The sequence below is a fragment of the Marmota flaviventris genome, chromosome 14 (assembly GCF_047511675.1).
Source record: "Marmota flaviventris isolate mMarFla1 chromosome 14, mMarFla1.hap1, whole genome shotgun sequence".
Taxonomy (NCBI): Eukaryota; Metazoa; Chordata; class Mammalia; order Rodentia; family Sciuridae; genus Marmota; species Marmota flaviventris.
The window spans coordinates 55,318,085-55,330,640 of NC_092511.1; the positions used below are offsets into that span (position 1 = coordinate 55,318,085).

The 12,556-nt window shown below is 35.9% G+C and overlaps 1 pseudogene; it reads left to right on the forward strand.

The window, feature by feature from the left end:
• The first annotated feature begins 6,894 nt into the window (after positions 1–6,894).
• On the forward strand, positions 6,895–7,247 carry LOC114092037 (cyclin-dependent kinases regulatory subunit 2 pseudogene; annotated as a pseudogene).
• The last annotated feature ends 5,309 nt before the right edge of the window (positions 7,248–12,556 follow it).

Here is a 12,556-nt window from a genome sequence, read left to right on the forward strand (position 1 = left end):
CATGACAAAATACCTGATACATAGCAAGTGCTCAATAAATATTTTTTATTATGGTATAACTGAATCCAGACCATGATTATGAGATCAAGGATGATGAAGTTTTAAATGATATATTGGTACAGACAGGTTCAGCTGTGATGTAAATTATGTAGAAAGACATTGAGGAGGTATCCACATGGAACTGAAAACTAGTGCTACTTTCATGGTTCATTCTGTTCACTTGACTCCACTAAATGACTTGGAAGAGTTAAAATAAGCCAACTGGTCATCCCTAGGTGGTTAGTAAATGTTGTATTTAATGGTAAAATGGGCAGCTGGGAGGGCATCATTTCTCAGCAGACATCTTCTTGCTGTAGATTTCCATTGTTTAAAATTGCAACACATTTTGAATCCCCAAATCTCTGGACATGTTGCCTCTGTCCTGCCATCCTGAGGTTTGTAAATGCCCTCCTCATTATCCTTATGAAGTACTGTCCCCCTCACCCTCAATCTGTGGTCTCTGCTCATCTTTAGGTGATCAAAGAGGGCTTCAGTTTACCCTGGAAAGCAGATTATTGCTGTTCTTTTATCTCAGAGAAGTGGAGACAGCAGCAGAAAGAGAAGCAGTCTGTCCAACGGACATGTAGTCTACAAAAGTGACATGGCCACTGGATTCTTGAATGTGATAAACAGGCAGAAGGTAATGTTACCCAAAGCCACCCCACCCAGCATGCAGATAAGGTTAATATTTTGCATGAGCTACTCAGGCAGTGAGCGCAAACAATTCTACCAGGTGCAGGCAATGCAGAATAGGTTGACAGATTGACACAGGGTATATTTTGGGAGGAAAATAAGACTAAAGAGTTAATTGAAGGATATCTGAAGAAAGCAAAAGAAATTACCCAACCTATCTGTAAACCATACACTGGAAATGAATGGGTTCTTTAGTGTTTGGGACATTTTAGTGTTATAAAAATGAAGACTATAGAGCTATTATATCAAGTAATTTATGGGATGAATATTGTAATTCATTGAATGTCACGACTTATCTTTTATTCATATAGTTACTATTCCATTACCAGAGAGGGAGGTTTGTCAAAGGTTAATTATTTTAAATTGCTCTGGCAAATTTATTTTGATTTGTACAATTTTTTTGAATAATCATAGGTCTATATATTCATACATCTTTATGAGGCTTCTTTTTAAAAAATAATATTCTCTGATGAGGCAGTTAAAGCTAGATAAATGTGTTAGTGATGCCTTTAAAATATATTCCTTTTAGCTCCGGATGTAGATCTACAAAGAATTATTATATGATGTTGTTATTGATCTTATGTGTCTATTTGAGAACTTTCTATTTTGGGGCAAAAAAAATTGCAGTAAAAAATAGTCAAGAAATTGAAATTTGAATTTCTCAAGGGGTTGGTCATGGCTCATCATTTCTTTCAGTTCTGGGTTACTATTTGGAAGCTCCCCTAAATGGCAGGTGGGTAAACTGTCAGCAACTGCTATCACCTGTGTCCCCACTGCTGATTCATGTGAGGCTGCTCCTTAGCCAGGGACACACCTCCTCAGGACATGAGAATGGATTCTTGTGAGAGAATAAATACTGGAAGACATGGCCAATCCCTTTATTGTTGGAAAAGTAATTTTGGATTATAAACAAACCTAAATTAGAGAGTAAGTTAAAACTGAAGAGAACTAGGAAGATGACAGTATATATAGTATCTATATAATGTAATATATAGATTATTGATCAACTCCCATCTCCTTTAAACTCTACAGCCTCTCCCATGAAGGCTTCCTGATTCACTGTGCTTGTCTCCTTTGTATTTATCAAATACTTACAAATCAAGTCTATATTTTATTACTATGGTCTTATTCTTATGTAGCTTCTTAATTATTCATAAGTCATTTGAGGGTTCAAGAGGGACATTGGGGAAAAACATTCAAGTTGGAGTCAGGAGACCCAGGCTCACACTTTAACTCTACAGTTCTGAATTAGTATGGGTTTGGATGTATTGTTCAATTTGTCTGAGAATCAGTTTCTTTTATGTCAAAAAGGAATAAGAAAAGCGACCTATGTGATTCATAAAGTTGGCAATATGTCACCCAATAATTGAACATTTCCCCTGGGTTTGTAAAATTCTTGCATGACTATTTTGTTTAATCCCATAGTCTACACAAGATGAACACTATTACCCATCTGTTTTTAATGAACATAGGTGTTAGATGAATTGTGTAGAAATGTTATTTTAACAACGTAAGTCATTATTATTTTCAGTATGTAGATTTTATATTATTAGTTTCATTTTAAAATCACTGAGACTAAAGGCCCTATCTTTTACTTCTTTTATTTTTTTTCTCATTCTCCTCTTATTCTTTCTCTCAGGTGGCTTATGAATAAAATTAGAACATAGATTTTTTTTTAGTATAGGTACAAAGTACTTTGAAAAATAATGTTTAGTAAACTTGTGTCTACATATTACTAAAGTATCAGAATGATTTTACTTGGTATCAGGAAAAAAATTAAAATCCACAGTTTTACCAAAGCTTCCACTTTTAACCAATTATACTGGTCTTATGCATAAGTAATAATGTTTCTGAAAAACAGAAATTCTGAAAGCATGGAAATAAAATGTATGTCTTCTCTGTAATATTGTTGCTAAAACAAAAGCCATAATACATGATTCTGGAAACAGAAATGGTGGTGTCAGGTACAGAGATTGTTAAGATATATCCTAGTTACTTACCCCACTAAAAGGAAAGATTCATTCTAAAAGGGTCCTTGTCTGTCTTGTTCATACTCAATGTTACAGGACCCCAGCATACAGTTGGTGCTTAATAAATATTAGCTAAGTATAATGTTATTCATTATATGAATCAGACCCTAAAAAGAGCTATGAAATTTCACAGTTAAAGAAGAACTTGGGGTCTTGCAATAGATTGAGAAGAGCAAACCAGTGTTGGATAGGAGACACAAAAAAGAAAATTAAGGAAATTTAATGTTATTCAAAAAGAGTAAACTAAAGGGACATTGCTAATGTTGTATAGCAGCATATATGATATTTATAGTGAAGCAGACAATGTTAACAGGAGAATGATTCCTGTGTCTGCTGTAAATAGAAGCAGGGAAATGTGTTCACCTTGCCATAAAGAGATGTGCATTAGCTAAAAGTAAATAAATAAAGATGTAAACACAACCATACATAAATCCTCATCAGGAAATAGGTAGGAAGTGAATAAGAAATTATAGAATGAGCTCTCAGTGTTTGAGTTTTTGCTCTTTAATATGTCAGGCCCAGACACTGTGTCTAAGTACTCGACTTACATTATCTCACTAAACAAATTCTCTGCAGTAGGTATTATTATGATGAGAAAATGGAAGCTAGGAGCAGTTAAATACTTGCCCAAAGGTACATGCTAGTGGTCAGCAGAGTTTGGAAATAGTGGTCCTTTCCGCCTTTTGGGTCATTTAAGATACTCATCACAGTCAGTGTCAACATGGACTAGCTCTATAGTTTTTCTTCTCCATATAACCTTCAGGATCCTACAACTGGTTTCTATTTTTGCGTAAGAGACTGAATGAGAGCAGGAGCTGATTGGCAGCTGTGATAATGCAAAATATTTACTAATAATACCTATAGTGTTATTTGTTTAAATATATGGTATTATGTATATACACACACACACACATATATATATATATATATATATATATTTGTATATATTTGCATGGGATATATATGTAGGTTTCATATATATATATAGTTATATAATGCAAGTACATGTATACATGTGTATATATAAATATATGTACATGTACATATTTGCAGAGGTTACATATATACACATGAGACCAGGGATATAACTCCTCAGTATATGTATATGCATACATATATGTATTTAGTATATATACGTATATGTATACATATATATGTAACCTCTGCAAATATTTCACTCTTATAAAATCATCTTTACTTATATTTCATGATAAAACTAGAGCCCCATTGTATAGAACTAGTGAATCTACAAACAGAGAGATTTCCTCTTCGAAACAGTAATGGCCTTAAACAAGATGGCAGGATGAAGGCAACCCCCTGCCTTGCAAGAATGGTCACAATTAAGCCCACCCTTTCTCAGTTTCACCAAACACTCTGAATGAAAACCGTTCTACATCCAGTGTGTTTTACCAGAGACGATCTGATTCCTGTGGCTTGGGTATTTCTATTTTTAATTCTCCTTAACAAAGACCTCTAAGTACAGAATCTTCCTTTAAGTCGTATAGAGTGCTATTCTGATCACCCCTTCATGTTTCTGAGCTGCTCTGGGATAATGTTGTGGGGGGAAGGCCCCCAGGGGAACAGCTGATTGGATTCTGGCAAGACAGACCAAACATCTGCTTCAAACAAAAGACATCTGCATATTTCACATTTATTTTTCATAATTTACAGAAGCAACCTGCCAAAATTCAGCAAGGGAGAATACGCTAGTACATAATTAGCTTAAAGTTTGCTTGCTTTAGAAGTATGAGCATGGAGCCCTGGAGTTCACCTGGGAGGACATCAAGGAAGGGTGGAACTGCAGTTTGATTTCTGTAAATTCTGTCTTAGACCTTATATTCCAGGGCAGAAGACCCAGACCTGCTGGGCATGAAAGAGAGAAGTAAAAACGCCAGAGGTGATACTAGGGGGTCCTTTTGTCCTCGTGTCAAATAAAAGGCTTCTATACCAAAGGGGTGGCCAAAGGTAATATCATTTATTAAATAAGATTTCATTAGGTAGAAAGATTTTGCTGCCACTTAGCACTGCAGTGCCTAGGTTAGATAATGATGCAATGCCACAGGGATTTTAATTAAAAATGCATCTACCTAGAGTACTGATGTCATGATGAGAAAGCATCTGTGGGATGTTCCATTATTTTTCAAAGCATTTGAAAGTCATTACTTACCCAAAATACTGCAAAATACACAGAGAGCAAAATAATGGATAATCTAATCAGTTGATCATTAATGATATACCCTGGTGGAAAAGATATAGCAAATTGTCCTCTCCTATTAACCACATCTTACCAGTTGAAATTCAAACCTTGAATGATCATTATTACATAAAATAACTAAAGCATGCTTAGTTGGACAACAAAAAGAGTTTTAAAGGAGGAGGGGGTTCTTTTTCTTTCCAGTAAAGAAATTTCAACCTTATGTCCAGTAGTTAAAAAAACTTGCTATTCGATCCTACAGTCTTTCTTAACTTCAGGGAGAAAATTTATTTATAAGTAAAGCAAATATCTGTAAAATATTAGGCATCGTTTTGAAGTGTTTGAGACATTAGGCCCCTGATATGGAAAAGGAGTGTTATTTTAATTTCGCTGACTGTGATCTCCAAGTCTTTGTCATTGCTTTATAAAAGTGGTTTGTGATTTAGTTGTAGGCACAACAGTAACCCTAAAAAGATCTCTTCAGTAATACCATGGCCATTCCAAAAGATTTAGCGTCTTCAGTCATGTGTACATTGTAGAAGAAACATGTACAATCTGGGCATTGTGAATAATTCCTTGGCGACTATTAGCTATTTCTAAGGGATGACTTGATTGTGGTCATTCTAAATGTGGCTCACTACATGTTTTTGGTATGTTTTAGGACTTTGCTTATAACATGTGCACGACAAATTGGTTTGAAACACGGAATCCAAATTCAAACAGTAGTTAATTTAAATACGATGACTTATAATTGTGCACTAATTCACTGTTTAAAAATTGCTAGTGATTCTAAAATATGTATGCTTTTTTTCTTCACTTCAAACATATTTTTAAAACCAATATATTGTATACATAAATCTTTCACATAATTATAAGTTCTCTTCTCTTCTGGTCGTAAGCTTTCGATAAAAGCACAGCTTGCTATTATGGGAAGATGCTGGACCTGAGAATCTTGGACATGGATTTGAATTACGGTTCAATCATCTGTAAGATGGGTTAATTTGTTCCACTTAAACTCTGGATTTCCATTTCTTCATCAGTCTCTTAGGAGTACTATCTTTGTTATGAGGGCTAAAGGAGGTCACTTGAGTTTATCAGGGTGCATGATTTGTACCTAAATTGGCATTCTGATTTGGCAAAGACTGTAACTTGCCCAAATTTGGGTGTCTTGTCCCTTAGGAGAAGTTGGTGTCAAACAAGAAGACCTAGAGTTCAAAACAAGCCCTCAAGTTGGTTGAAACATTTTTCATTCTATGACACCGTGTGGGAGATGTATGACAAAAAGTAAAAATGGAAACAGTTGTCCTCCTAAAATTTCTACAACATACAGGGGCACAATATGTGCCACCTGGAGATCTGTCTTCCTCACTTCCCGGTTGGTTCTTATAAGGAGATATCAGAAGTGGACACAATTCCTGGTAGATGCAGGAAATTCAGGAAAAAGTTGGTGACAGTCCCCCACAGAAGTAGTATTGGTAGGGTAGCTACCTTGCTCAAAGAAAGAGTGTTTCCCATAACATGCCCAGTAGGAAAAGTGATAACTAGCAGAAAGGCCCAGGAAACACCAACATGTACTGGATCATTCAATACTGCAACACTAACTATATGAGATTATTTAAAACAAGTTTAATTAAAATTAAAAATTCAGTTCCCCAGTCTCACTAACAGATCCATCGTTATCCACAGTTCTTTTGCACCACACTAGACTAGTGGATGTCTGGATGGTTCCAAAGCATATGTTTAAGGCACCCATAGTGATCTCTGAAGTACCAAAGACCAGGATAGTGCAGAAAGACAACATGTAAGGTACTAAAAGATCTGTTAGGGATAAGAGTTGGTCAAACAAGGGTTACTCTCGGGTTTTAGTCGAGTCGTTGCCCTGGCCTGAAACCGACGTGCGTTCCGCTTCGCGCGTTCTGCAGTCGGGTTTCGGCCTCGTTTCCGCCCCGCTGCGTGCCAGCAGTATGGCCCATAAGCAGATCTACTACTCAGGCAAGTACTTCGACGAGCACTATGAGTACCGGCATGTCATGTTACCCAGAGAACTTTCCAAACAAGTACCCAAAACTCATCTAATGTCTGAAGAGGAGTGGAGGAGACTTGGTGTCCAACAGAGGCTGGGTTCATTACATGATTCATGAGCCAGAACCCCATATTCTTCTCTTCAGACGACCTTTTCCAAAAGAGCAACAAAAATTAAGTCTATCTGGGATCATCAATTAAATTTTTCGCAAATTTAATGTATATGTGTATATAAGGTAGTATTCAGTGAATACTTGAAAAATGTACAAATCATTCATCCCTACCTGTGCATGAGCTGTATTCTTCACAGCAACAGAGCTCAGTTAAATGCAACTACAAGTAGCTTATTGTAAGGTGTTTAAGATAAAATTTCTTCTAGTCAGTTTTTCTCTTAATATAAGTGCCTGTTTGACATTACCTGTTACTTTTGTTAAATAAAGTTTGTATGTTGCATTTAAAAAAAAAAAAACAAGGGTTACTCTCTTTAACATGACCTCTTTTACCCAAGGTGAAACCCAGGAAATCTAGTATATATACCAAAACCACTGCAAACTGCTTCAACAAATAATATCCCCCTTCGGCTTAAGATCTCTGTCTGTGTTTATACTTCTAATATAGTTATCATCTGTTGCCAGAATGATCTTTCTACCACCCATATTGGATCATGAGCCCCTTCAAAACCAGTCAAAAACTCTTAATCATATAAAGAACATGGAACAAAGCCCTAACTCTCATTTCTTGTCAAATCAAGCACAGGCACTGGAAATTCATACCTGAGTATGAATCCCAGCTCCGGCATTTGCTGGCTGTGTGATCATACATGTTTGGTTTACCTCTCTGTGTCTTGAGTTCCTCATCTGTATGATTCCTTAAAGTTGTCATGAGATTGAATCAAGCTCTTAGTATGATACCTGGTTCATCATAAATACTAGAAAAGTGCTTATTGAATAAATATTGTATTCCTTAAGAATCTGATCCAAAATCACATAACAAGTTTATTTCAGTTATATCCCCTGCTCTCTCTATATTTTAACCACACATTATTCCCCCAACTTGACATAAATATCTTTTTTTCTTTATACACACACACACACACACAGAGAGACATATTAAAATCTATACATTGAAAATCTTTCACATTCCAAATGTACCTTTCTAGAAAATTTTTTTTCTAGATTAGTTTTACTTTAACATGTCCATAGTTTATGGTTTCCTTCAGCATTATATTTCATTTCATTCTGCCTTGCTCTTGAAAGCTTGGTCTTTACACACCTCCAGGAAATACTTATGCTTATGCATCTCAGAACATGCTTGTAACATGGGTGCTTGATCATTGCTACAAGAGAGGGAGGGCAAGCCTGCTTTTCAGATCAATTCTGTGAAATACCCATTTTGTCTCAATGTGGTATTTTAGAATTCACGCATAATGAGTGCTTCTCAATTTTTCTAAACACATAAAGGGCACAGTGTCCTTCAGATGAGGAACAGAAAATGTGTTAATCTCCTTTATATGTTCTGCTTCCTGCCAAACTCCAGGTTTCCCCGAATCTGGCCGCATGAAGGGACAGTCACATCCTTAGAAGACTGAATGCTGTTTTGCTGGTGCTAAATCCAAACTCAAGCCATTTATCTTCTTGACAATTTCTCATCCAAATTATTACTAAAGCACCCTCTGTGTGCATCACACTCTCCGCTGAGGAATAACCTGTTACGCCAGTGTCCTTTCTTGGGTTCCACTCTTGCTGGAAAGCAACAGGCTTGAGCTAATTCTGTCTTTGGCCAATATGGACCTGTTTTTCTGAAAAAATAAAATTGACTTTTTTAATTAGATAGAAATCATGGTACTGAATTGGAAAATGATGAAATGTTGGATCATGAACTCACATGTTCTAAGTTATCTCCCCAAATAATGACAATGAGCACACAATAGTATACTGATATTGTAGCAGAAAGGCTTATGACAGAACAAAGGATGAAGCAGAGAGTCACACAGAATGAGTGTGCTTGAACCTTCCTTCCATCAGACAATTCCTGCAAAGTGAGATGCATCTACATTTGTGTTATATAGCACCACCACCACCAACAGAGGAGATCTAAAATTTCACCCAAAGAAATTATTTTGAATAGAGAGGACATGGGTCTTATCTCCAACAACTTGTGAAGATCGCATATCCCTTCTCCCATAGAATGGAACAGCGAACATCTTAGAAAACATGTGCTCATGTGTTCAGAAATTTTGTTTATTAGGCCAGTTATGGCCACCAAGGCTTTTCCCACCATACTTTTTAGCCTCTCCATGCAAAAATGATTCATATCTAGAGTGGAGTTGGAGCACGTCCGAAATCCAACCTGGTTGAAGCATTATCTCTGAATAATTTTAAGACCATCTACTTTTTTATCTTTAAAAATCACAGGAATCATATAGTCTTTCTTATTTTTTTTCCCAAAGCACTGTGGTCAAATTTGTTCTCTCCCCAATAGTATCATACAACATGTGTTCATCTTGGCTAAGAGTATGGGAGTCTATGAAGGGAAATCTCTGCTCAGAACACCTCATTCTCCTTGCATTCCTAATAAGCAAAAAAGATCCCACTTCTTCTTAGCCTCTCAATTATCCTGGATGATTTTATTCATTATAAGAAATAAAATATAGCTTTAGAAGTGTTTAAAAGCCTAAAGAAAATAGCTACTAATAGTATCTTTTTATTGCCCACAATTCATCGCACCAAGAAAAGCAGTTATGCTTTTGGAGTTGTTTATTGCTCAGTCTTAAATTTTCTAATTGTTTTAGATTTTTCACTTATTTTAGACATTTTCACTTTGCCCCCTAGAGTAAATTAAGACGAAAGGTAAATTAAAAGAGAGGAATTCAGCATAAAGAGAATAAATAAACAAAACACAGATTGCAAAGTAGGAATGAAAACAAGTTCCCCAGACCAATCTGTTAAAGGAATGCTACAAATGTGAAGTGTTTACTATTTTAAAACATTAATCATGTACTCACCCTGTTTATTTAGGTATCAATGTTTTTCCTGTAATTCTGACTTGAAAATGTGTAAGCTGTTTAGAATTAGGACTCAAGCCAAAGCCAAATGATATTTTGATTATTTATATTGCCTAGCTTGTCTTGAAACTTCAGAGTTTCAGTCTTTTCATTTCAATTCACACCTTTTTAAAAGTCGTTATTGTTTTGTATAATGTGACATCTCAAATAACTTTTATTGCCACCCACTACCATATGCCCAAGTCACAGCTATTAAAGATAGGGAGCCTGAGTCCTCCATCAATGGGCTTATTCAGAAGACTGCCGCCATCTTGTTTTCACCTAAAACCCATGCACAGACTCCCAAACCCTGTATTTACAGTTCTAGCCTTGTCATCAAAGTTAGAAGTCCCAAAGAGCTGAAAATTACTCAAGTTCCTGATAGCATTTTCTTGGTATATATTATTTTAATAAATGTTTTTATAATTTGGATCTGCCAATAGAAAGACCACCAAAGCTACCATATACTCATCATGAACAGGAGCTTCTCATCTGATTTCGTAAAGCTATAACTCCTGTTAAGGAGAAATATATTGGTTCACCTGAAACTGACCAATACAATTATTATCCTCCCAGAATAATATTTGCCACTTTCTTTTTCTATGACTATGAGAGCAAAGTATCTATTGGGGGAAGAGGAAAAATAAGTTTCATAGTGTCTAACTTACATCCCATTAGAGTCATATAGAGGATCAGCATGGTCAGTGATTCTTGGGTGCTTCCAGTCCCTCTTTTGTGTCATTTACCACTCTTCATCCTTTCATGTAACTCTAACCTTGCCCTCTGGGTGACTAGAGCCCTTACCACCTACTCACCTCATAAGCATTTCTGACAAATGGCTTTTAGACACTCAATGTCCCAGTTGACTATGTCATCTCTATTGGGGTAATTAACAAAGAACTAACATTTAAATCAGAGCATTGGATCATATAAAGTGTCATTTTAAACATTTATGGTTGAAGAAGAGCATTGGACACAAAAAAGTTTTCCAGATTCTACCAAATTAACATCTATCGACCGAATGATGGTGTCCTGGGAGTTTCCTATGCATGTGTTCAACCAGAGATGTACACACATGCACATGTGTTGCATATATGCAGGCTCACAAGACACTTCAAATTGAAATATCAAGACATGTCAGCACAGGATTAACAAATATAAAAGGATCTTGAGAACTAACAAATATTTTATAAATATTTAGTGCTAATGTGTGCCCACTCACTCAACACAGACCTCCTTAAATAAACAATAAAGAATTATACAAATAACATGCACTGGCCCAGGAAAATCTCAAACAATTCAATTGCTTCCAGTATCACCTAAAGAACCAGCCTTTATCACAGTGTTGTTACCTATTGAAAGAAAGAACCACAGGCGTCCTGCTATGATCAGCGATCAGGAATAATGCCAACTCTCCTGTTTTACAAAGGATGTGATTTCAGGCAAACTTAAATATATTTACAAAAGCTGATTCTTGTTTTATTTTGTTTTTGTTTCACATTCATAGGCTATAGGAGTCTTGAATTGGTGATATTTTATATTACAAAGCTAAAACAATTCCTAGTAATTTTAGTACACAGTAATTCTTAGAGTATATGTGGTTCTTTTTTCCAACTTTTCTATTTTCCTGAAATTTCTTACCAGATAAAATTTAGTGCTGACATTGGTAGATGCACCTCACCTTGGCCTAGGAACTTTTATGATATTTTAAGAGACAACTATAGATTTGCCTGGGTGTATCTTAATGGGCTTATTACCCAAATGTGTTTAGACACATTCTAAAATTTCAGTGAATCTGTTACTTCCTAGGAGAATCAATACCTTTTAAAATTCAATTTGAAATTTTAGTCAAATCGCTTGCTTCCATTGCTAAAATTTTCACAAGTACTCTATTAGAGAATGTTGACAACCATGTTTTTCTGAGATGGTAAAGTCTCCAGCCTTAGATGTTGGTTGGCTTTACTGGATAGATGTTTCCCCTTTTGGAAGAACCATTATCACAACACTACTCAATATTCCTTCCTTTACAACTCAAACTTGCTTGTTTGTTGAGGTGCCAACATTCCACTGTGCTACTCTACTCCTTAGACACTCAAGAGTGCCGCCATGTTTATATCACATCTGCTCCCATGCTTTCACGGCCTTCCTCAGGCAATAGAACACCCACACTTCATATATCTCTCCAAATGAAAGGAAAATGCAGATTTAACCATTTGTCTCCTACACTGAGAAGGAGCATCCTTTTCCAACGAAGGCTGCTCATATGCTACCAGAGAAATTATTTATTATTTCTTGAGTTAAATCAGGCATTCACTCAAAAGCCAAACATTCTAAGTTAAATTTATCTATTAATAGCTGCTTTATTTGAGGTACCTGTTAATCGTGCTGAATTTTACTACCATATGTCTTCACTAAATTTTTATCTCCAAACATTAACAAACCTCTGAGGTTCCTTTTTTAAAAATTTTTACTTATTTATTTTGCCACTGTTACATTTTATTTAAAATAAATTGTGGGGCTGGGATAGTGGCTCGG